The 27446-nt window shown below is 41.4% G+C and overlaps 1 protein-coding gene across 18 annotated transcripts in view; it reads right to left on the bottom strand.

Annotated features, from left to right (window-relative positions):
• LOC139411565 (transcription factor SOX-6-like) overlaps nt 1-24733 on the bottom strand; it is a 186495-nt gene extending 161762 nt beyond the window's left edge. For 8 of the 18 annotated variants that reach the window (XM_071158094.1, XM_071158071.1, XM_071158077.1 and 5 more), the window contains exons 1-2: nt 23293-23466; nt 21580-21678 (exon numbers count right to left, since the gene is read on the bottom strand). The gene's annotated coding sequence lies outside the window, so the exon portion shown is untranslated. Of the gene's footprint in view, nt 1-21579; nt 21679-23292; nt 23467-24383 lie in introns of those variants that run through there. The other 10 variants (XM_071158070.1, XM_071158075.1, XM_071158076.1 and 7 more) reach the window with 7 other exon arrangements.
• Nucleotides 24734-27446: the final 2713 nt, after the last annotated feature.

Here is a 27446-nt window from a genome sequence, read left to right as displayed (position 1 = left end):
CCATAACAGTAGTACAGGCTAAACAGCAGGGAGCCTTGGGGAAATGGGGGGTGGAGGGAAGAGAAGGGGGGTGAGAATTCTGCTGAAATGTCTATTAGTGGACTCGGCTCAAGCCATTGTCAGATTCAATATCCAAGTCCACAAAATCAACCCACTTTCCCCACATCGCCCACCGCGACTGAGAAAAAGCATAGCTGTAGTATGCAGTGAATGAAAGGCCGTCATTACAAAAAGGGGAGGTCAAAGCCATGTCTGGGCTAATACAATCTGATGCCCAGGTCAGCAGGGAGGTTAGCAGGGCTGCAGTTACCTGGGGGTTGGCAGGCTACAACAGGGGGAGGATAGAGAGAAGAGCAGTTGAGGAGACAGAGCGCTGATGTCCCTATGATAACTTGGTTAACAGAAAGCTATAAATTCCCTGTGGCACAGAGCACACTGCACAGGCATGCCAAAGAATATGAGCTCACAAAGACAAGCTTTATTTCCACACAAAAAAATCCACCATATCATTGAGTTATTTGGTGCTGGAAACGCTCCAATCACAGCCAGACACAGCTGCTTCAGCACACTATTACCTGTCACAGCCTCCCTGCTCTCCCCTTCTTTCTCTTCTTGCCTTGCTCTCTCTTTCTCTCGCTCTCTTTCTCCCTCACTCCCTCTTTATTTCGGTCTGTCTCTCTCCATCGCTGTGTCTCTCTCTCATTTGCTCTTTGTCTCTGTCTTTGTCCCCCCTCTCTCTTTCTCTCTCCTCTCTGCCTCTCTCTCATGTGAACATGACAGGCACAGATTAAAGATGGAGCTGCACCAGGCCTCCTGTCACAACGATCAAAGAAGACCTGCCTGAAACACTCACCATTGTCAATCACACTCAGGTCAGGAGAGGCTGCGAAAGTGACACCACGCAATAATGTCTTTATTGTGCAGGTCTGAAACAGTGACAGGGCTTTTGACTCTGTCTTATTGAGTGTTTCACTATTCCTCTGTGAATAACAGTGGTGCAGTAAAGGGAGAATCAAACCTTCTTCCCTGTGTTTGTGAAGAGAGGCAGACAGCTCTGTGATCAAACCGTTATTTCATATGCCTGCCGCACCGCAAATACATTACATGTGATTTACTCTGCCTCAAATAACAAGAATAAAAGTCCATTTACAGAGGTGGTTGGATAGAGAAATGACCAGCCACTAGAAGGCTTCAATCCACCGCAGGAGGCATTCATGTTCCCTGTGTTAGTAACAGCCGGGTGTGCAACCTGTCAATTCTCTTTGATTCACACTCACATATTCTCCACTCAAAGACAAGAATAGTGTCAACTTAGAGGCTAGCCTTGTCTTTTGGTTGTTGATTTGTCTACTATTCTCAGCTTCTAGGATGTAATTCCCCCACAGTAGCAGAAGGCTTTTCTTTTTCTTCCTTCTCTATGAGAGGATGCTCTCTCTCTCTCTCTCTCTCTCTCTCTCTCTCTCTCTCTCTCTCTCTCTCTCTCCCTCTCTCTCTCTCTCTCTCTCTCTCTCTCTCTCTCTCTCTCCTCTCTCTCTCTCTCTCTCTCTCTCTCTCTCTCTCTCTCTCTCTCTCTCTCTCTCTCTCTCTCTCTCTCTCTCTCTCTCTCTCTCTCTCTCTCTCTCTCTCTCTCTCTCTCTCTCTCTCTCTCTCTCTCTCTCTCTCTCTCTCTCTCTCTCTCTCTCTCTCTCTCTCTCCCTCTCTCTCTCTCTCTCTCTCTCTCTCTCTCTCTCTCTCTTATTGAGTGGGGGGTTATGAAAACAAGCCTAGTTCTCTCTCAGGTAATGTACTTATTTTCCACAGCCCCATCTTCTAGTTTACTGAGTGGTGGTGTTTCTCCCTCTTATCGCCTGGCCCTCGTGGGGCACTTTAGCCCCTCAAATCCTGTTCACCACATACTGGTTTCAGAATCTGTGAAATGAGTGCTGGGGAAGCGTGGCCACAATGTCTGCCTGTGTCGCCACCGGACTCAAATGGGCTTGGTGCTTTTTGTCCAGGGAGATGCATAAATGGACGTTTTTAACACCTCAAAGAAGGCTGGTCCTTTGTGTGGTCACACTGGAGAGGCCTGTCAGTCTCCTGAGGAAGCAGACACGCTGAGTGCTGCAGGACAAAGGGCCAGAGGCACAGAATCAGCAGGGGCATCACTCGGCTATGGGTACCCGGCAGACACACACACATACATACATACACACTCTGTCATCATATCAGAGCCTGTCAAACACATATACACACGGATACCATAGAAAGAGTCACTCACACGAACATACAGCTTTTGTGAAAGCTAATAAAAACACACAGTCAACATACACACAGACAGCTCTCAAAACCATAAAAATGGTACCAAACACATTCACACACGCTTGTTACACACAAACATGCAGTATGAAGCAAACGCAGGGAAAAATACGTTGACAAAATGTTGTGGTATATACAAAGATATCCAAGAAAACACCTCAATCTGAAAGAATCATTCTACTGTGTATTAGATACGAACAATTTGAAATGCAGTCTTACTACAAACATATGCATACCCAATCTGACAATGGACCCTCTCAATACAAATCAAGAATGAACACCAGCACCACAAAACAACAACACAGAGCTACTTATTTACTCCAACCTTCGGTTTGAAAAGAATTTCCTAATTTCCATGTCAATCTCCCTTATTGCAATTCTCTTTTTTTTTGTTGCAAGTACAAACCAGCAGCCAAAGCTTACAATCAGTCGTTATGCTTTTTAGATGCCTACAATAAACATTTAAATGCAAATATCTCAGCCGCACAAAGGAGTTGCAACTTCTGTCAGTAGCAACATAATCAACCTGCAATTGTCTCCTGACTGGGAGCGGCATCCTGTGACCAGGGCTGAGCTGTGAGCATCTGTATTCAAATGACTTCCCTATTTCAGGCAGCACGGCTCAATGTGGATATTTTCCAACAGTAAAGCACTGAAAGTCAATCACATGGTGAATTAAACCAGAAAGGAAACAATTGATCCAGAAAAGATCAGGTTAGAACAAGGCACATCGGTGGCCACAAATGATTCCTGTTGTTTTGCCCCTCTTCAAACAGAAGCACACAGGCACAGTCTGTGTTGCCATTTCAGTCATGCATTTGCAATGTAGTCATAAATGTTTAGATCTACAATTCAAGCCCCGTGCATCCTGATAAATATGTCTAGTGGTGAACTTCTTGACCAAGACGGGTACAGAAGAAGCCAGTCACAAAGCAAGGCTCTGTTGAACAACAGTATTCTCTGAGATTAAAAGGTTGGAAGGGAAATAAGCAGGATTCCCACGGCGTGTCCATAGAGTACATTGGGGATGGTACATTGTGTTCTGAGATACCAGAACAAGATCTAGATTAAGAATAAACAACGGTACAACAATGAACATGTAAGACTGATATTGCCTTCCAAGTAGGTTGGTCTGTAAATCTGATGGTGATTGGTGCATATGCTCTGTGCTGGCTCCACTGACCCCTGTACAGCCATTTGAACAATTAACATTATAACCTCTGATTTTTGTTTTTATTTACTGTCGCAGGGATCATTTGTCTTCTTTGAAAACAGCAATTAATAGTGGCGTTTTCAAATGCACTAGTCCACTTGGGAGTAGAGAAAATGATCGGTTTGAGAATATTTCTGCATTCTTAATCTTCTAAAGAGGGAAATGATTTAAAGGGAGGACACAAATCTCCTGTGACATGGCAGGGAGTGTATGGGCTCTCTCTCTCCCCTCTCTCTCCCCTCACCCTGTCGCTTTGCGAGGCAGCGGTGGGGAGGGGGATGGAGGGTAGCTAAGAGATCAGGGCTCTAGTTGCTCTCCTCCACTCCCCAGCTCTGCTTCACCCTCACAGGAAAACAAATGTAGTGTTTCAGTCACTGATCACTAAGCTAATTGAGTTTTACACTCTTTTTCTGGACCAAAAAGATCCTTTGAAATGAGGAGGTCGAATTACCTCTCCAGTCAGGCAATAAATAAGTCAAACAAGGTAAGGGGTTCTTGCCAGCATATTTTAGTGCCAAATTCAATTAGTGGGAAAACAGAAGATGCATGGTTGTTCACTTAACTGCTGGATGCATTTCCATTCCCATGATGCTGCCATTGTACACAGCCAATCAGATGGTCCCTGTCAGACAGCTACAGCCCTCAGACAGAGGATGGCTGGAAACATACTGCCCTCCTGGTCATACTGTAATTGAAGTCATTGAGCGATAACACAAGATCACTTGGTTCAGCCAAAGACCATGAGTGTGTGTGTTCACATTATACTCTACTATACACAAATACTTGGATATTGTAATAAACTCTGTAATCAAATATGTTGACATTGTTATTATAACATGAATAACCATGTTGTAATACAATCACTATTCCCATAACAGGGAGAAAATAATAATTAATAATAATGTCATACTGTAATTGAAGCTTACTAAACCTTTCAAACTGTACTTTGTCTGTGCAAAGAAATACATACTTTTCCCATTATGTAAGCGGTCCTATAGGGCCATTGTGCATTGATTCACAGCACAAGAAAAGGAAACGGACATGAAGTAAGCCTGTAGCCTGGGCATGGAGCACAGAAGGTGGCCGGACAATGTACAGAACAAGAGAGAAAGAGAGGGAAACACAGCTCTGTACACCCAAACTGGCTACAATGTGGCCTTTGTGACATCATAATGCTTTCTGCCCGGGAGATTTTTGGAAAATAATCCAAATTTTCCTAGTCTGCATATCCAGCAATAACATCTTACATCACAGCTCCTACTATATATCCCATGTAGCCGGGGACATTTTACATTTGTGGAGAGTGAAGGGGGTAAGAAAAACATAGTGAAACTGTTATTATATTCCAATCATGCCCTGGGAGCCCATTACAACATGGCACAGACCATGTTAAAACTGAGGAGCTGGGCAGCCCAGCTCGCTGCGGAGGGAGGGAGGGCTCCAGGCTCAGGGCTAGGAACCTGCACTATACTGCCAGACTCTCTGTGCTGCCCGCCTGTAGAAAACAACTACAGCACACTGGGAGGGAGGGAGGGCTCCAGGCTCAGGGCTAGGAACCTGCATTATACTGCCAGACTCTCTGTGCTGCCCGCCTGCCAGCCTGTAGAAAACAACTAGAGCACACTGGGAGGGAGGGAGGGCTCCAGGCTCAGGGCTAGGAACCTGCATTATACTGCCAGACTCTGTGCTGCCCGCCTGCCAGCCTGTAGAAAACAACTAGAGCACACTGGGAGGGAGGGAGGGCTCCAGGCTCAGGGCTAGGAACCTGCATTATACTGCCAGACTCTCTGTGCTGCCCGCCTGCCAGCCTGTAGAAAACAACTAGAGCACACTGGGAGGGAGGGAGGGCTCCAGGCTCAGGGCTAGGAACCTGCATTATACTGCCAGACTCTCTGTGCTGCCCGCCTGCCAGCCTGTAGAAAACAACTAGAGCACACTGGGAGGGAGGGAGGGCTCCAGGCTCAGGGCTAGGAACCTGCATTATACTGCCAGACTCTCTGTGCTGCCCGCCTGCCAGCCCTTAGCAAATAACTACAGCACACTGACAAATGCTGAGATTGATCCTGGTGGGAACGAAGTCTAAGATAGAGGTTCTCCACCAGCACAGTTGTGCCCTCGGCTTATTGTGGAGATTTTCATATTTGTTTGGTGATTGTTTTTGTTTCTTTGTTTGTTAGTTAGCAGCTCTGGCTCCTCTGATCGTGTCTAGACTTGACAGTTCATGCAGCTTTTGTATTCTGATCATGGAGTTGTGATGATGGAATTCTGAATGTGTCATGCCTCTACACCTACATTTAAATGTGTCTACCGTTTCCAGATTGCCTTTTCCCACAGTATATTCAAATAGTAGTTGGCTTTTTTTTTTAACGTTTTTTTAGTATGGATTCTGCAAACGGTGGAACAGGCTAAATCTGATAATAACACAGCCAACTACTGTCGCTAACTAGCCAGCTAACCTCTGTAGGCCAGAAAGCTAGCTAGCGAAGCTAAAGGGATCGCAAACAGGTTAGCATAACTCATAGCTCTTCTAGTATAGCCAAAAGTTCTAATAGTTAAATGCTGGCAAGCATTTATGAAGCCAGCAAACACATTCCTCCCAGGCTAGGCATGTATTTCCTCCAACCTTTAATGAAACAAGATGCCTCTCGCTCCCAAAACAAGTTTTCTGGAGACTTGTGGGCAGAGTGCTGATGACGTTGCCCATTGCATGCGCTTTCGGTAGCCTGATTACGTCCAGATTGAGGAGAAATCTGCACAAAATGTGTCCCTGACCACCTCCTGAAATGGTTAGCCAGATCTGAACACAATCTGACCACAATGCGACTTTTGTGCATCAAGACCTGTCTTTTCAATGCAACCTTCGTATTCTGATAGCAGAAGTCGCATGTAAGTGTCAAATGTAGACAGTCTCTGTGCTAGGTTAGGCAGCAGGCCTGCCGTGCTGGTGGGTTAGTAGAGTGTATCAGGAACTGCTACCAGGGGCCCTGTGTGAGGACGCTCTCCTCATGTCCCCAGTGCCTGACACAGACTGGCTCTCCTGATGATAGTAACATGAGGTTAGCATTAACGGTGCTGAAAGCACGACAGGTGGGTCACATGAAAGGTTGCTAATTTTCTTTAGCCGGCCAAACACATGGTTCCCATTATTATCATCCTAGAAAAACTGACAATGCTCCAAACTAAATATAAAGAGGCCTCTGTGACCACTACTGTTCGCCACACACTAATTGTAAAAAAAAATATCTTACATTATATATGAATATACATTTCCAAGCGGAGCGTGCTTTGAGGAGTATATTCAGAGGAAATAGAGATGTAAAAAAAAATAAGTGAACGCCTGGACATGCAAAATTTTGTTTTTCAGTGCGGGGAACATGATTGACGTGATGCAAGAAAAACACTTTTGGGGATACATTATCTGTGGATGTAAAGTGATCCGTTAGCAATACACCCAGTTCTAATAAGAGCAACACACTTTCATCATACTGTTGGATTCCATCTCATCATACTGTTGATTCCATCTCATCATACTGTTGATTCCATCTCATCATACTGTTTGTTCCATCTCATCATACTGTTGATTCCATCTCATCATACTGTTGATTCCATCTCATCATACCGTTGATTCCATCTCATCATACTGTTGATTCCATCTCATCATACTGTTCCATCTCATCATACTGTTCATTCCATCTCATCATACTGTTGATTCCATCTCATCATACTGTTCCATCTCATCATACTGTTGATTCCATCTCATCATACTGTTGATTCCATCTCATTATACTGTTCCATCTCATCATACTGTTGATTCCATCTCATCATACTGTTCCATCTCATCATACTGTTCCATCTCATCATACTGTTGATTCCATCTCATCATACTGTTCATTCCATCTCATCATACTGTTGATTCCATCTCATCATACCGTTGATTCCATCTCATCATACTGTTGATTCCATCTCATCATACTGTTCCATCTCATCATACTGTTCATTCCATCTCATCATACTGTTGATTCCATCTCATCATACTGTTCCATCTCATCATACTGTTGATTCCATCTCATCATACTGTTGATTCCATCTCATCATACTGTTCCATCTCATCATACTGTTCCATCTCATCATACTGTTCATTCCATCTCATCAGAGGAAAAGGAAGAATAAACATTAGTTCTCCAGATAAAACTTATAATACCACTGACATATAAATAATGTGGACATGACATGACTTCTGAAAGCTCCCAGTTGGCAAATATGCACCTAGGGCAGTATCTGTTTAGGCTAAGGAAATTCCACAGTTGTAACATTCCATATTTATTTAAGATGAATATAGTTTTCCTGGGAGCGCGTGTGTGTGTGTGTGTGAATGTGTGTGCCTTTGTGTGTGTGAGTGTGTGTGTTGTTTGCTACAACAATCCCCTCAAGGTAGTTTGAGCAGGCTGTGACCTAACAGCAAAATGTTGGAAATTGGAAAAATGACTTCTCTTTCTTGAATAGCTGGAAGATAAGGCCCCGTTAGCAATAAAGTCAGAGAAGTTTAAGCTTATTATGAATACCTCTCAGAGCGCAAAAGCATGTACTGTTGAAATCAAAGAGAGTAATAGACAGGTTAGCCAACCGTCATTTTAAGGATGAAGTCAGTTGTGAAATTATAAAATCGCAAGGTTTTGCTGTCCATATGATACCCTCAGAGCACTCCCAGAAATGATTTAGAAATGGCAGATATCACATGTCAGAAAATGTTCGAAGTTTGCAGGTTGAAAAGAAAAGAGAAACCGATACTAATCTCCCCATTGAATGAAACTGCTAATAATAAGGCCATTTATCTCTTTGCTTAAACAGTGCATACTTTGAAGTTCACAAGAATGTGTGATTCTTAGCAAGTTTCCCTAGCAGCTCGGAGCAGACCTGGCTGTGCTGCACATTCCTGACGGTTTCATGTTCAATTGGCTGTGAAAGTCCACTGCATTACTCCTGCATGCCGGGCTGATACCATACCAAAACAAGCTTCAAACCTACTACATCCTTTCCTTTTTTTGTAATCACAGGGCAACGTACAAGGCCTGTAAGAGCACCAAATCAGCTTCACGGATTCTTCCACATAGGGAAAGCTAGCGCTCCTTTTGCATACCAGGAACCAGGAACCTGGAAGGTTACCATTACCAGGGCAGCACCACATATCTGTGCATGCATTTTCTGCCCAACAGCTAAAGCTGAAAAGCCCCCAGATGAGATCTGCCGTAAAGATGATATCATAGCATGTGGTTACACAGCAGTCAGTCAGCCAGCCAGGCAGTCAGGTTCCTGCACCAGCCAGCACTCCCCCCCCCCCACACACACACACACACACACACACACACACACACAGCCGTTATTGCTCGTCTCCGCTCTGAATATTCATCCATCGTCCTCGACTATCCTAATCACAGTCACTTCCCCTTTAATCACAGGACTGTAATTAGGCCCTAATAAACCATTTTGCCGTCCTCTTGGAGCAGCTCTGTGTCACTCACATATCAAACCATGAAATACTAGATTAAAGGCTGTCAACCTCAAAGGAAAGCTCCTCGGGCTGCATAGATACAGAGACTGGAGGCACACCCTCTTACACTAATTTAAATTATCGAGAGCTCCAACATGTGACGCTCGCTACGCCATGCCTGAAACCGAGCTAGGCCAGGCCAAAGCGATGACTATTCCAGTCTAAGGTTCTTCTGGTTTCTTATGATGTCGGGTAATTGTTTAAACTTGAGTGGATATGGCAGAAGGTCTTTCTCTGCCTGCCAAGAAGAGAAAAAGTGCCCTGTAGCACTTTTCTCCTCCGTTTCGTTTCTCCCTTTCTAATTCAGTCCAACACAGGCTTCAAGGAAAGCCTCAGTGATTCCATGTTCATCTTGGAGAGCCAGCATTGGGGACGATCACTGACCACAAGTTGATCATGATGATGGTTTAATTAGAAGCCTCTCTCTAGGCTGGCCCCAGCCCAAACTCCTCCACCCTGCAGATGGTGACCAATAAATGTAGCTTCACCGGGGAAGAGGAGGAACATCCCTCCCCTGCTACCATCAGCCCCACCCCTAACCAAGGACATAAAGTGTTCCTCCACTGTGACATTCAACCACAACCCAGGGTCTGGCGTGGTGTGTGTGTGTCAGTGTGTTCCACCAACGCTATTCACATTCAGGCACAAAACTATCTCCCCGTCTCTCTCTCTAAACTGGTATAGAGCGACCACTCCTGCTTCCACATGAGAAGGGCTTAATGATAGCAGGTTTGTTCCAGTGTAATAATGGTGTTTATAAGGTGGCCGCAATTCAATTGACCACTACAGACTTGCTTTCACTGTGAGGAGAGATGTAAGTGATTGGTTATTTACAGGGGAAACCCTCCGGTCTCTGGGGTTGAGTAAGTTCAACACGGTCATACTTTCAGTTTGTGTGTCAGTGAAGTCATGTATGTGTTTGTCCTTAACATCAGTAAACTGGTGGTGGACGTCTGCAGCCCATCCAGTCCCGTGTGACTAATCCTCAGCCAGGACACCCCGTCCCCTCGTTTCCCCTCCTCGTCTGGGTTTTCCTCAGAGTGAGCACTATATCTGCACTGTGTGTAAGGACAAGTGCAGTGAAAGCTAACAGAAACATTAGTCACTTCACTCTGTTTCACTGCCCAACTCCATTCTGTTTTTACATTGGTAGTTTGGAGTAAAAAACAAACTAACTGCTCTGAAAGCAAAACTTTGGACTTTTTTCCCACTTAAAATACTATTGTTTCTAAAGAAAGTAGTGAGTTTTAATTCAATTTCGATTTGTTTTCCACTTGGCTCGAAGCAAAATGTTCATATTTTCCGACATAGTGTTTATACTGTGCTGTGGTTAATATGTGCTGGCAGAGACAGACAGAGAGAGAGAGAGAGAGAGAGAGAGAGAAAGAGAGAGAGAGAGAGAGAGAGAGAGAGAGAGAGAGACAGAGAGACAGAGAGAGAGAGACAGAGAGAGAGAGACAGAGAGAGAGACAGAGAGAGACAGAGAGAGAGACAGAGAGAGAGAGAGAGAGCGAGACAGAGAGAGAGAGAGAGAGAGAGAGAGAGAGAGAGAGAGAGAGAGAGAGGAATATGACAGCTCCTGCTCCTGCTATGCCAAATGACTGGTGAGGCAGTAGGACTTTGTCATGTGGAACACATTTCTACGATATTTATTTATATACTGTATTGACACAAACTCTCCATTCTAGAGAGGCCCCAAGTAGATACAGTAAGCTGTAGCTCTGAGAGACATGGACTCAGTAGCCTCAACCAATCACAGCTCCCTATACTGATGAGCAACACGAGAACATTTCTAGCACGCAGCTTTAAACTGTGAGTACTCACTCAAGCAGCCAAATATAGTTTTTATACAGCCTACTGTTGAAGAGGAGGGTTGACCAGCATTGTCCTTCTCAAAACAACTCCAGTTCAATCTGCTCCAGTAGCAGGAGACTCAGTTCAGTCCACTTCCACAGTATCAGAGAGGTCTGGAGCGACACAGAGTATATTACCTTAGACGAACACTAACATCATTATCTGCTGAGTCCTCACAATGAGGAATGTTCAGACAAGCTGCTCTCAGCCTCCGTCTCTCGTCTCCTCACCACTCCACACCACGAGGGCCTCTCTTTCTCTGTCCCTCTCTTCTCTCTCTTCCTCCCTCTCTCTTGCTCCCTCTCTCTCTCTCTTTCTCTCTGAACAAAGGTATGAGTAAATTATACATGATGCAATAACGACATTCTAATTTTCTCAGAGAAGGCAAAAGAGAGAGAGAGCTTGTGGTTGAGTCTGCTGAAGCCATTTTCTCATGACGCACATCGAGGGCAAAGCCCTGTAAAAAAAATCAAAGTTGGTGTAAATAATCATGGAAGAAGGAAACAAAAGACCTGGGTTTGTACCAGGGGAAACATTTTGGTTAACTTCATCAAAAAGTCAACCACAAGAGCCCCCCCCACCCCCTTCCTTTGTCACTTTAATTTATTTTTGGCATTATGCATTCCCAGTTTCCACACGAAAAGTGTAGGGAATCTTGACTTTGGCTCAATACATCCCAGCTTTTTCAAATCATTTTCCAGGACGTTTTTAGTCACATTGCCTATTCCATATGTCAGCAACTGATCAGTACTAGACCTTGCCACTAGGTCCAGTTCTATAGGTCTATGTAAATGTTAGCATCTATCCATAGAAAAAGAGATACTGTAAAAGACCTGAGAGATTATACCATCCATACTCAGTAAGCTTTTTCCAATATATTATTTAAGAGATGGAGAACGGAGAACATGCATGCGCTGATGTCTCAGATTTCTGGGGCCTTATTAATATTGCGTAGAAACTATTCTTAAATACTACTTACGAATGGAATTTAGAATGTTCGTACACATAGAAAAATAGTGATTTATCAAACAATCCTACGCGCGTGATACGCACACCGGGAAGAAATAACCATTGATAAATACCAATCGTTTTTAGCCTCAGTGCTTGTGCACAACCTTGGCTATTTGGATTGCGAAACGCTCCTAATTAACTATATATGGTCAAAATCATCCCTTTAAACCTGTGGGGAATATATAACGCCGTACAATTAAAAACAACAGCGCAACCAAAAAAAGCTACGAAAAAAATACCTTTCAGAGACTTAATAGAGGTGTCTAAATATTTTACTTGGCTCACTCAGTTGTGGCTTGACCAGTAAAAATAAAAACATAGCTACAAAGAGAAGACCATTAGGAAAATTCAAGTTGCTTTAGCGATGGCAAATATACTTTAAATGAGTAGGCAACTCACTAATAAGCAATCCATCCTCAACAGCTCCCTCCTGTAGCTATGTAGGCCAACATTGCTGTTCTACAGAATGAACGAGTCGTGCGTTCCGCCTGGCCACTACATTCAGCAGTATTTTTTTGCACATTACATAACCTATCACCTGCACATTAATAGTGGAAACCTTTTCTGTTCACATAGATTAACTCGTTTTGGGATGGTGTTTTTATGGCGTTGTGGGTGCCGTCTATTGCTCCGTTCGTATTTGTGAACCCATTGATGGCAAAGAAACCCCTCTTGAAATGGTGTATGGAAATTGTATGTTACAGTTTGTTTTGCTAATGATTGCATTCAAAACATTGGCTCATCGAGGGATGTGAGATGCCGATCGGCGAACTCCCGCTGAAAAGTGCCCATTGCTAAACACCCGAGGGTTGATAGCACTTTGATGTGCAACGAAATGGCAAGCGTTTGCCTTTCTAAAGTTGGCCTTAAATCCTTGCAAAGATCCTATACGATTGGTTTTGGGAAACGATATCTATACTTTCAGCAAAAACAGTCCTACCTGTCTCTAAAAATATGCTCAAAATGAAGCGTGTGCCAAATCTTCCAACAGAGCAAGATCAGCCATCTCTAATTTGATTTCCCATTATCTGAGTCTTTAATAGTATTTCAACAATGGTTTCACTTTCACACGTGCCTCTAATTTAACAAATTACTGTAATTTATATGGCTTATTATGTAAAACATGGACTGATGGGGTCAAATGATATATGGCCTGTCAAGATACAGTTGAAGTCAGAAGTTTACATACACTTAGGTTGGAGTCATTAAAACTCGTTTTTCAACCACTCCACAAATTTCTTGTTAACAAACTATAGTTTTGGCAAGTCGGTTAGGACATCTTTGCGCATAACACAAGTCATTTTTCCAATATTTGTTTACAGACAGATTATTTCACTTATAATTCACAGTATCACAATTCCAGTGGGTCAGAAGTTTACATAAACTAAGTTGACTGTGCCTTTAAACAGCTTGGGAAATTCCAGAAAATGATGTCATGGCTTTAGAAGCTTCTGATAGGCTAACTGACATCATTTGAGTCAATTGGAGGTGTACATGTGGATGTATTTCAAGGCCTTCCTTCAAACTCAGTGCCTCTTTGCTTGACATCATGGGAAAATCAAAAGAAATCAGCCAAGACCTCAAAAAAGAAAATGTAGACCTCCACAAGTCTGATTCATCATTGGGAGCAATTTCCAAATCCCTGAAGGTACCACGTTCATCTGTACAAAAAACAGTACGCAAGTATAAACACCATGGGACCACACAGCCGTCATACCGCTCAGGAAGGAGGCGCGTTCTGTCTCCTAGAGACGAATGTACTTTGGTGCGAAAAGTGCAAATCATTCCCAGAACAACAGCAAAGGACCCTGTGAAGATGCTGGAGAAAACAGGTACAAAAGTATCTATTTCCACAGTAAAACGAGTCCTGTATCAACATAACCCAAAAGGCCGCTCAGCAAGGAAGAAGCCACTGCTCCAAAACCGCCATAAAAAAAGCCAGACTACGGTTTGCAACTGCACATAGGGACAAAGATCGTAATATTTGGAGAAATGTCCTCTAGTCTGATGAAACAAAAATAGAACTGTTTGGTCGTAATGACCATCGTTATGTTTGGAGGAAAAAGGGGGAGGCTTGCAAGCCGAAGAACACCATCCCAACCGTGAAGCACGGGGGTGGCAGCATCATGTTGTGGGGGTGCTTTGCTGCAGGAGGGACTGGTGCACTTCACAAAATAGATGGCTTCATGAAAAAGGAAAATTATGTGGATATATTGAAGCAACATCTCAAGACATCTGTCAGGAAGTTAAAGCTTGGTCATAAATGGGTCTTCCAAATGGACAATGACCCCAAGCATAAGGACATCAAAGTCAAGGTATTGGAGTGGCCATCACAAAGCCCTGACCTCAATCCCAAAGAAAATTTGTGGGCAGAACTGAAAAAGTGTGTGCGAGCAAGGAGGCCTACAAACCTGACTCCGTTACACCATCTCTGTCAGGAGGAATGGGCCAAAATTCACCCAATTTATTGTGGGAAGCTTGTGGAAGGCTACCCGAAACGTTTGACCCAAGTTAAACAATTTCAAGGCAATGCTACCAAATACTAATTGAGTGTATGTAAACTTCTGACCCACTGGGAATGTGATGAAAGAAATAAAATCTTAAGTAAATCACTCTCTACTATTATTCTGACATTTCACATTCTTATAATAAAGTGGTGATCTAACTGACATAAGACAGGGAATTTTTACTAGGATTAAAAGTCAGGAATTGTGAAAAGCTGAGTTTAAATGTATTTGGCTAAGGTGTATGTAAACTTCCGACTTCAACTGTATGTTGCATGAATTCACAATGGAAATACAATTAAATCAAAAAAATATTTAATTATTACTCTCACAATGTAAAAAAAATTCAACATATATTTCTCCCATTCTACGCTTGGTAAGCAGTTCCCTTATTCCACCACTATGCACCTTGTGTACGCATGGTCATGGCAGTTTTCTAAATTTACATACACTCTCAATCAAAAGTTCCTATTGATAAATCCCACACTTTGCGTGGAAATTATCCTATGCATGGTTTACGCACAGATTTGTGCCTATGCATGATTGAGGCCACAGGACTTTATTTTGCATTTAAGTAATTCTTCAGTGACACAGTGACACATGGAGGGGCAAGCTGTTTAATATAGACTGACACTCCACACAGTCTTCCCCATCAAGCTGCTGTGTGGTGAAGTCAAAGCTCGGGTGTTGCCTTGTAAATCAAGGTGCCAAATCATATCTGATCAATTAGTGACCTCGTGTCATTACTCTGCACAGTAAACTTTGTGATCTATCATTTGGTGACAGTTTTGCAATGTATAAAGATGTGGATGGCAGTGGAGAGCCTTAAAAACAAATAGAGCCCCAGTATTGTACAGCATCAGTGGTGCTGAGCGTCATGTCTCAACTAAACTGCTCCCAGCATGCTTTACACCGGAGCAGAGAGCAGGGAGCAGCGCAGCACAGACACAATCGTGGAGCATATTTTACATCTCATATCTGATGGAACTGGCAGATATCAGGCTAACTGTCAGCCTTCAGGAACTGGCTAATGTCTAACCTGCGAAAACAGAAAAGCACCGTGCTAACCACAGCTTCATTGTGGAATACACACAGGCAGATGCAAGAGGACACTAAATCATAAATTATCTTTTGGAACCAAAGAGGCAGAATTTTCAAAGATGAAATACGACATGTGTGGTTCTCCATAAAGCATGGTTACCTTACTGTATATGCTCTAATGTTAAAGGGATACTTTGGGATTTAGGCAATGAGGCCCTTTATCTACTTCCCCAGAGTGAGATGAACTTGTGGACACCATTTTAATGTCTCTTTCCAGTATGAAGGAAGTTAGAGGTAGTTTGCTGAGCCAATGCTAACTAGTGTTGACTAGAAGTCTATGGATGTCAGCTAGTATGCTATCTCTAACTTCCTTCATACTGGACACAGAGAGATAAAAATGCCAAAATCCTGAAGAATCCCTTTAAGTAGTACAGGACGCTCCAATTTCAGCTCATTACAAACCTATGCATAACATGTACATATATATTTTTTACCTTTATTTAACTAGGCAAGTCAGTTAAGAACAAATTCTTATTTTCAATGATGGCCTAGGAACAGTGGGTTAACTGCCTTGTTCGGGGGCAGAACAACAGATTTTTACCTTGTCAACTCAGGGATTCAATGTTGTAACCTTTCGGTTACAAGTCCAATGCTCTAACCACTAGGCTACCTGCATGCAGGAGTTGACCTTTCAAGAGGAAAGGGAATTTCCTATTTTACATTTCCAAGTAAGACTTTTCATGGAGCTTACATCATGCCCAGGAAGTTTATCCAGTCGGGTTTTCCAAATTACTAGTGTCACCAATCCTCCTTGTAAATGCTAATATCAATGGACAAAATGCATCCTGAATGTAATACATTGTAATTAGAACAGGGTGACGGGCATACAAAGTGTTCATCCTGGTACCTCGCTCTCACCCAGAGAGCTGCCCATGTTGGTTTCCAGTTTGATATTTCCATAGTGTCCTTTTGTACTAAGTCCTTGGCAGCGGCCGGCCCAAGGGAAGGCCTGATCCAAACACAATGGGGGATCACAAGGGAAGGCCTGATCCAAACACAATGGGGGATCACAAGGGAAGGCCTGATCCAAACACAATGGGGGATCACAAGGGAAGGCCTGATCCAAACACAATGGGGGATCACAAGGGAATGCCTGATCCAAACACAATGGGGGATCACATGGGAAGGCCTGATCCAAACACAATGGGGGATCACAAGGGAAGGCCTGATCCAAACACAATGGGGGATCACAAGGGAAGGCCTGATCCAAACACAATGGGGGATCACAAGGAAAGGGTTGTTCTGAGGCCTTTGTATTCGAGCAGCATAGAGGCCCACATCGCAGTAATCTCTCTTCCCTCGTTCTCTCACAAGACCCAACCTCAGATCTTCTCCAATTCAGGAAGGACAGAGACCACAATGCACTGTCGAACAAACCAACAAGGAACTGTTGATCCAGGCCCCGTTTGGAGAAATATGCAACAAGGTCACTAACTAATAACAAGTAATGTAAATCATGGAACGCAAGAGTGGGATTTCATGGCCTTTCCACAATAAAGGTTATGAATAAATACTGCCAATGAATACAGTGCATATAGAATATGAAATATCACTCTCAATGTCAACAGTTGACATGACAATAACGTACACTAAATCATGTCTATTCTGAGGGCTAAAATAAAACAGGCAGCCACAACGAGAGGCTAGATAAAGAAAACTAAACTCTCCACAAAAGGAGCGTGGACTGGCATTCACATTTGTACAAAATTATAGGTGTATTGAGAGAAGCATGCAGGAGTCGACCGCTTGCACACTCCTAGGGAAAGATGACAACACTCGGCTGCTTCAGTGTACTGTGCTAACTGTGTGCCGAGCAAGGGCTCCCAAAACCACTGCATTTTAATTACAGGCAGCACTGTGGGCCTCTTTGATATGGAAATAGAGCCAGTCATCTTCACACATGGACTGTGCAAATCTTCATGTGACTCGTAGAAACAATGAGCTGTACTAATTCCTCCAACTGACAGTGCTACTGATTACCGTCCCCTACAGAAACAGCCCTGTGTCAAAAACACACGGCCACCAAGGCCCCTCCAATTAATTCTACATATTAATGTGTGATATTTAGAAAGAGAGTATTCAACAGAGACTATTTACCATAGCCGGCACTGTTGCATTTTGAAGTCTAACTTAATTATGCACAACTATGCTTTGGATTAAAAGAAATTGTCCAATTATTTTGCAGTCCAAACGTGAAATATATTCAATGGGTGAGTGAATGAAACAGTTCAAATTGTACCCCTTTGGTGAGTTATGAAATGATATTGTTCATGTGAAGCGATACAATTACTCAAAATGTACATTGGTTTAGCTTTATTTACACCCGTGTAAAATACTAATGCTAATTTTTAAATCAGAATGTTCAAACCCAGTTCCCTACCAAACACTTAACAGCTAATGTGACACTAGAGGTCTGGTTGATTCTATAGGGAAATCTCTCTCTATCTCTCTCTGGTACTGTAGCTTGGTCTTCAACATGTAATGTGATACTAGAGGTCTGGTTGATTCTATAGGGAAATCTCTCTCTATCTCTCTCTGGTACTGTACCTTGGTCTTCAACATGTAATGGGATACAGGTGCTGATGGTTTTCAATTTAAAGAAAAGGATGCACTCAACCTATTTAATTGAATGTAATTGTATGTAGTTCATGTAATCTCACAGCAGAAGTCATCTGGACCAAGGTTACTAAGAAGAAAACAATGAAAGCCTTTATAAAGAAACAACACATTTAGCTTGGACTGCAGCTAAAATACAAACAACTTCACTGACATGTCCCGATGTGCAGTAGATTCAGAATCCGTATTCTAATCTAAAGCAAGATTGCAATTTGGGAGTGTAGTTAAACCCCAGATAAGTATAGCCTAGCTAATTTTTACTTAAAATTCTGAAAAAAATTCTTAAGTCTGATAATAACTAAGTATGAGGACTTACGCATCTCACCAAGACCATGTGTCTAATCATTAATCTACAGTATCCATCTTCAAGACTTGAAAATCATCTGTGTCTGTACAGTTAGATAGCTAGCCTCTGGATGCCCCCATTGTCTGATACTGATGTCTCACTAGAAAAATTTATTTCATCAATATTTCAAGACTCACCCATCACCCATGAGTGGTGAGAATGGTTTGTACTGAGAGGCGTACATTTTCTCTAGGAACAAAACCATTACATTCAGAGATGGAGCCTGGACCCTCTCTAGACTGTCAACGTTGGAAATGAAAAGATCCTTGAGATGTGTTCACCTCAAGCCAGAAAGGGCATAAAAAGATGTGAGGATTCTTTGAAAGTCATTTTAGGCATGTTTCATTTACATTGGAAGTCTTCACTTAATTTATTAAAACTGCATTCACAGTTTGCATAATGAAAATTAAAATCATTGTGCATTAATGTGCTGTAAAGAGCATCTTTTTTTAATTGTGTCATACAAGAAGATCATAATGGTGCCAGATCTGAAGGTGCCAAAGCCCTTCAATAACACACGTTGAGAACTTGAAGCAGAAAAATCAGAGGACTACAAAAGAAAGACTCCTGTAATGAACATGTTGCCATCGGTTTTGATCATTGTTGAAATATTCTGCTGCAAATTAGCTAACACTTATAAAGACAGATGTCACAACATGCACTGCCACATTTATTATCCCCAGAAATCCTCTCCCTTCTGCTGCCACACGCCCTACCTTTACCAGGCCTGCTGTTGTTTACCTGTTTCTCTCATCTTGTTTATCATTAGGCCTCGGCTGCCACTCCACTCCCCCTCAGACATGGAGAGAAGAGGAGAGGAGAGGGGGACTAGTACCTGAGCCAGCCTCAACTCAACTGCCTCCTGTGCTCTTTCCCTGCCAGCCTGCATCCAAGGAGCAACATCTCTCTCATTATTCATACTGTAACTGCGGCAACTATTACTATCGCACTGACTGATTCAAAATCTCAATTGGAAAAACAAGAAGTTAAAAAAGGAGAGACTTAAAAAAGTGAAGATTGCATCTGTCATGTAAGACCTGATCCAGTACCCCCCTGACAGACAGACTATCACAAGCCAAGCACAGTAAAGTGTCTGGGGTACAACAAGAAGAAACAGACGTGCCCCGTACACACACACACACACACACACACACACACACACACACACAGACAGACACACAGACACACACACACACAGAAACACACACACACAGACACACACACACACAGACACACACAGACACACACACACACACACACAGACACACACACACACACACAGACACACACACACACACACACACACACACACACACGCGCGCAAACGCACTCGTATCATTCGTATAATTTTACCTCATTAACCCAGAATCATTTGGCCCAACTTATATATCCAATATAGCTCAACGTATCAAATTCATAAAGTTGCTGTAAAGTACTCTACATAATGTAGGCTATTTATAAAGGCAAGTTGTAACATCAAATGTTATTGATCTTGGAAAGTTGTTATTTCTCATGCTATTAGAGCAATAGCATTTTGAGGACAAGGAGTTCCGTTTGGCAAGGGAATTAGCTACGGATAAACCAAGGCCATACAATTAAACCAACAATTCAACTTACTTTACCTCATGGTTCTAGGATGCAGAACTCTGTCTTAAGCATAATCACTAATGAAACCAGCTGAATGAAGCCTGTACTGCAAGGGCTAAAATAATCCACAGACAGAACAACAGTACACTTTCAATACACTTTTCTTATTCTTATTTTCTTATTTCAGTCGTCATTGTCAATTCATATTTCTAACTACTGAAGCACAGAAACATCCCATACATATCCATTGTGTCCTATAATAGTTGTCTCTGAGGCTATTATGGAGTGGCACTGATGTAGCAGTTAACAGATCAGACTCAGTAAAAGCAACCATTGATGCAAAATGCACACACCAAAAACATACAAGAAACCCATGTGTAAATGTTTTCAAATCATTATAAAATATTTTCAAATCACCAAACCCATTAGTCATCAATGTCAAATACTGTGTACATAGGCCTACATACATTCAATATTCTGTACATACGGTGCATGCATACATGTGTGTGTGTGTGCGCACACACACACACGCGTGCACGCACGCACACACACACACACATTCTCACAGACACACACACATACATAGACTACACACATAAATACACACACACACATAGTAAATAGAGTGATGAACTAACACTATGTGATAAGAGTAGTAATGTATTCCACAGTTGGTAAGATACCCCTTTTGAGACAACCAGCTCACATCATGTAATTGAAAGGGAACCATTCAAAGTTAATGTAATGCCCCAGTTTTAAATTGACACAGCACTGTAATGCCTGGTCTTCAGCCTGCCTCCGTAGAGAGCACATCAACATTCAAATAAACACACATGGTAGGCTACTGACCCTACACCGGCCTTCCCAGCTTCATGAAGCTAATTGCTGTGCATGATATACAAAGCACAAAATAATTGACAAAATATATATTACAACATACTCCTTAAACTAACAATAGCCTGGTATGGAATAAAACAGATCCCTTTCTGCATGTTGTCTTGCTGAGATCTAAAACCACAATATTTCCATAGACTCAATAACTAAAATCAAGCATTGCATTTGCATTGTGCTCACACACATTTTTCAAAATATGATAACTATTGTGGTCAAGTGTGTTTTAAACTCACATTGCAGGTCTAGATTGCGCTGTCAATAATTACAATATTTATGTACTGTCTGATCAAAAGCAATACGTTTAACCCTCAGGAAAACAATACATTCATAAAACGTAAACGTATGTAACATTATTAGGCTACTAAATAGGACAACACTTGTTCTAATAATACCATGTTTTGTTATTGTTTTGCTCATCATCAGCGGTCGTTAAATGACAGAAAATGAGTTTCCAATTGCAAAGTTCGTCTCGCAATATGCAACTCTATTGATCTGGGATTGAATGGGGGATCTATTAAACAAGAGAGCCACCGTGAAAGAGCGCCAAGCACAGGCTGTGAAGCATGCGGTTTCGGTATGTCAAAATGCACTTCTAAATCTCTGAACTTACTGGCACCATATGCGTCAGGGAGTCGATATCTTTATGTCCGGATCCAGTTCGGAAATGTTTTTCTCTCTCGCAAAACCACAAGTCCACGTGCAGATAGTCCTGAAAAGCAAACAGTAGGAAATATATGAAATGTTACAATCGGTGAGATTTTAAATCATAAATCTGAATCAAAATGCCAAATACGCACCAAAAAGGTTAATAAAGCATTTAAATCAACTTTCATCATCGTATTAAAAGTGAAACAAATAATGCAACATCCTGGATAATATAAGCCTAATCAATATAACCTTTGATTTCAATAACAGCTTTGTGTACAAGACAATCAATGCGCAACACACAGAGCAAGAGGTCAAATTAAAATATTATCTGTAGTCTATGCCTATGTGTAAAAACGTAGGTAGGTTTAAATTATAAAAATCGATTACATCTACCATGTTATTCATATTATATTGTAATGTTCCTTTCATCCGTTTTATTGCCGTGTGAAGCGACTGTGGCCTACGTTAATTTTAGAGTATTTAGAGTGCGTAAAAAATAAACAAAGATGGGCAGAAACGGAGAGAAAAGGGACCTGGAAATCGCGGAGTCATTTTTTATTTCCCTGATAAAATACGAGTTGAAACAGCCGTGCAGTGAACCATCAACAGAACTCCTTTGCTCCTCACTAATTTGTTACCGGCAGTGTTAAACTGTCCGTCAGAGGAAAAACTATCTCATATTGAGCAGCCAGACAGTGCCGAATGTCCCTGTATAGCAATCAGGACAATGTGCTGAATTGGCAGTCTAATTATAAATGTGACTTCCATCGGGCTCCGGTGCCACCTTACCTTATGAGGGAACTTGCACTCTCAACTAACAGCAACTGTTCAAAACAAAATACCATTGCGAGACCAACTTCACCCGAACAGAGGAACAAGCCGGACGATTGTTCTTCACCCATGCACCCTCTCACTTAAGACATGATTGTATTATTAGACATCGGGTTATTCTGACGGACTGGACATTATTTGGAAGGCAAATAGGAGAAAAATTAAGCTGTCTTCAATGAAGGTTTCAGATTCCGCATCTGGGTGGGCACAGGTTAAGAAAAAAGGAACATGGGAATATTCCCCGGTAGCAATAGCTGTAGGCTACAGAGTCCATATTTGCAGTGACAGAGAAAACCTCTGTATTCCTCCTCTCATACTTTAAAAACTAGGCTATCCATTGTCAGCTCCCTCTGTTTTATATTAAATTGTTATCACTGCTTGTGCATAAGTTAGAGCTTTAGTTAGAGCTTTTATCTGAGACTGCGAGTGTTTCATTTTGGGAAACACCTTGTAAATGATGGGCTATCTTCACACAACAGACAAGTTCACACGAACTGCGTGGCATTTGTCCTCCCACTACCTTCGTATATAATCGTGTTTTTGGGAAAATATCAAGCACCTTCAAAAGCCATGTGTGATATTAAAATAGCTAAATATCTGATTATAGTCTACTATGCGGTAAAAGTTATATAAAAATAAAAAATCTACATTAAAAATGAGGGAAACAATTTCCAATCTATAACACTTGGAAACAAATCAAATGTAAATATTTAGAATATTTAGCATACAATTAAATCTGTGCTTCCAATTATCTGCACTGTATATATAGCCAGATTCACACCTGTCCATGATAGGTAAAGACAATAGTGCAAAAGAAACAAAATAATTACACCAGATGACTTACGTTAGTCCCTAAAACAGTCCGAGAGCAGCGCTTTGTATGCTTGTAAGGGAAGCCTTGTCCAGGTATATCGTCTCTAAATGGGATAGCCTTTCGAGGAGTAGTTGGTTTTAATTTATGGCTTATGCATTCTTTTAAGGTCAATTTGCCTGACCTCCAGCTAAAGTTAAGGCAGAGTGAATTCCCAACCTCGTACAACATAGGAAACAATTACGAATATACATGTTTTACACTGACTTATAATTCCGGTCAAACGATGAATGTAGATTACTTAGAGTTTGGAAGAAATACAACTAAATAAACCATATGCTCAAGTTCGAAGAAACTTGTAAATCTCGCATCCAGAAATATCAGGGCGAAAGGAAGGGTATGGAAGGGGACCTAGAGCAATGCGCACGTCATTGTCAATGAATAGTACCGCTCTGTGGACAAAAGTGAAATTGCCTTCGAGTCCCATAGGATAAAGTTATTGAGCATCCGGATACCAACACCATAGCAAAACACATATAAACTGATGATCATTTTTAAGAGTTGAATTTCGCGAAAAGACTTTGCGGATGCGTAACCAACAATTAAATAAAAAGGGTTGCGCGTAATTCATACAGCCTACTCCTAGCCTACCTAGCTGTATGTTGCTTAAATCAGTAACCTAACTGCTAATCCAAGTGAAATATAGAGCTGTTGATATCAATATCTCGAGACGCACGATGGAATGTAACTTAGAAGTTACACAAGTCTCCTGTGTCGGTAAATAAAACAGGGCATCATTATTACAGTAGCTATCCAAACCTTTCCAGAGAACGCTTGCGCTTGTCTTTTTCACGCACTCTGCTTTCGTATTGCGTTTACCACGGCTCTCGCGATTGAGAAACAATAAATAAGAATGTTATCATATTCCCCTTACAAAAAACGCCCTACAAACAAATAATTTCACCCCATGAAACCTGAACAAAGAAGCGTGAGAGAGAGAAAACAGTTTTAACACCCCTATTGACATCGAAAGAGGCGAACTGTTACGTACCAACAAAAACAGGCTAAATAACGCAGTTTAAATGAAAACACGATACAACATGTTAAAACTAAGCACGTTTTACCTTGAGATCAGCCGAGAAAAGAGAGATGCAGGTCCTGACGGTATCGTATCCCGAGTCGTGTGTTTCGCGCTATATTATGTTAAAACATTACGATTACTATCTGTAGAGAAAAGGAAAGAGAACTAAAGTCTGCTGTGGTTCCCACTGGCTATATGAGGGGATCCCGTTCTTTCTATGAAGTTTAATTGTCAAAACTGCAAGGAGCTTTTGTTGTTATCTATCCTCTTTATCTCCCTCTCTCTCAGAGACAAGAGAAGACGACGCAGAGCTGTCAATCTTGGCAATCAATGTGAGCGGCCATGTCGCAAGTATTCAAAGCATTTCCCGTCGTGCAACATCAGAAAGTGAGTGGCCAGGGCATTGATCTGAGGAAGGCAAAGAGGCAGGACTCCCCCTCCCAGCCCAGACAAGACAAGAGATGCGAAAGAGAGAGAGAGCGAGAGAGAGTTTAGTGAGTGATTAGACAGAGGGAGATTTTTCTCTTGATTTCATTAAATACAACAATTATCCGATTATTATACAGCAGCACAATTGAAAGTTGTGACAACATAATTTGCACTTCAACAAACTCCAATAAGAGTTATTGTCCTAATTACCTGTAAAGTGGACTGTGTAAGGCATTCTTTTTTGTCTTTTGCCTTACTCTAAATTAATGGAACAATTTTATCAACAGCACATGCCAGAAACGCTCTTCAGAGTTGAAGACAGAAAACTACTCGGTTAGGGGTTAGTTATACTGTACCTATAATATTACACTGCTGGCCTTTATAACAGATCAAAACTACTCGGTTAGGGGTTAGTTAAACTGTACCTATAATATAACACTGCTGACCTTTATAACAGATCAAAACTACTCGGTTAGGGGTTAGTTATACTCTACCTATAATATAACACTGCTGGCCTTTATAACAGATCAAAACTACTCGATTAGGGGTTAGTTATACTGTACCTATAATATAACACTGCTGGCCTTTATAACAGATCAAAACTACTCGATTAGGGGTTAGTTATACTGTACCTATAATATAACACTGCTGGCCTTTATAACAGATCAACTGAAGCTTTGATATGAAGTGACGTGTAAAGAACTCGAGTGTCAACCATACCATTTTATGACAAACGATATTTGGTATAGGCTATAACAGTCATAGATCGATTGTCTATGTTGGGTAGGAATTGAATGTAGTGGGAATACGTTGTTACACGGTAGCCTATAGCCTACATTGATCATTTCAGCATTATACAGACGAAATATAAGTTAATACAGGAAAGCTAAAGGCAATTAATAAAGTATTTCATAAAAAATGTGTCATCGTTTCAAATATAAGAAGATTATCTATCTCAAATAGGGAGCCCGCCTGTTCCTATTCGTCTGATCTGTATAAAATAATATCAATATCAGCTAGGTTTATGGTGTTAGTTATAACTCAGTTATTGAGAACTCAATATATCACTTTTATAAAAGAAGCAAATCATTTTACTGCAAGTCATTGATTAACTCATGGTTAATCATCCTATGATAACATTGGAGATCGATGTGCTATTGTCTTTTCAATACACACAATAGTGTATAGACTTTGACGTTTTGTTTTGGTTGACATAGCCTACAATGTTTATGCAAACAAACAAAAAACGTGTTATTGATGATTGAAACAACCAGTGGTAGGTCAACCTGTCTCAAAAAAGTATTTCAAAAAATATATTGGTAGCCAACCAAAACACGTACTTATTACTTTACATATAATAGGCTACATTGTAAAATGTAAATGAAGTGACATGTTTTATATCAAAATAATATTTGGGTCACTAGGCCTACCAAGCAAATGTTTTCCACCCCCTTGAACATTCAATATAAAATATTTCAAAGGCGTAAATAGAATTACTGTTTTTTATTATAGGCTACAATTCCATTGACATTAGAGGAATACAATCACTTCTCAAGATTTCTATAGTAGCCTGCTATGTATCCTCAAAATCGTAAAAGACAATAAAAAATCTATCGCATCAAAGGTCTGTATAGACCAAACTCTAGCGGACATAATTAACGACAAATAGAACAAAAACATTTCAACAGTAGGCTATACATCTTGATATTAGATGGACAACTCTTCTGAGGAATAATAGTTCAACACCCTTTGTCAGCTGTAAAGGTAGGTAGGCTACAGTGAAGAAAAGTAACGGTCCACCGCGGGGCGATATGCAGGCTACAGGTAAGAGGTAAGTAAGCACAGGTTGGAGCACACTGAGAGCCACTTGAGTTACGCGCTGCCTTCATCTACACTCAACAGAATCGACAATCACTATCCTGCGCCATCATCAATTAAAATGAATCCCAACAACAATATGACATAAGGAACAATGCGATAGCTAATTGAAAATGCAAAGGAAAAAGTTTGAAATATACAGCATAGACGGACAAAACAAAGTACGACCAAACCTTTAACACTCGCTTTCAAGAAGAGCAAGACAATGGTTTCATTCATTCAATAGGTAAATAAGACAATGTTGTACTTACAATGACAGGGACAGAAGCAGTAGGAAATACTGTTTGTTAACTGAAGAGTCACAGAGGGCTAAAAAGAGGAGGGGAGGAGAAGAAGTGGGAGAGAGAGAGAGAGCGAGAGAGAGAATATAGCCCCTTCACAAATCTTATCGCATCTGCTCTGGCTCTTCTCTGTCTTTAATTTTCACATTTTCACATTCCTTTTGTTCAAGAGAAAATTATACCCACACGTCACATATTTTTATTATTCATTTTGAGCATTACGTTCAAGACAGCAAACCTAACGCACTGCAAACTTTTCCTCACAATAAGTGCGTTGTCTCCTTTTGTTCTGAAATATAAATGTATAATTCAAACAAGCTCATCTTCGCTAAGGGGCTAACTAATGCTCACCAAGCTCCCCAAAAAACCTGGAGCATAATACTCAGGTATTGTTTCTTTTTATATATTATTAAGATTGGTAAGTTCTACAGAAACAAAGGAGTGTAAGTCCTAGTAACGATGGAGAACACTTGTTTCATTATTAAGTGGTCCAAGGAGACTTTGTGTGGATCTTCTAT

The sequence above is a fragment of the Oncorhynchus clarkii genome, chromosome 6 (assembly GCF_045791955.1).
Source record: "Oncorhynchus clarkii lewisi isolate Uvic-CL-2024 chromosome 6, UVic_Ocla_1.0, whole genome shotgun sequence".
In the NCBI taxonomy this organism is placed as follows: domain Eukaryota; kingdom Metazoa; phylum Chordata; class Actinopteri; order Salmoniformes; family Salmonidae; genus Oncorhynchus; species Oncorhynchus clarkii.
Note: the sequence above shows the minus strand (reverse complement) of the source record. Positions and strands in the feature narration are given on the sequence as shown.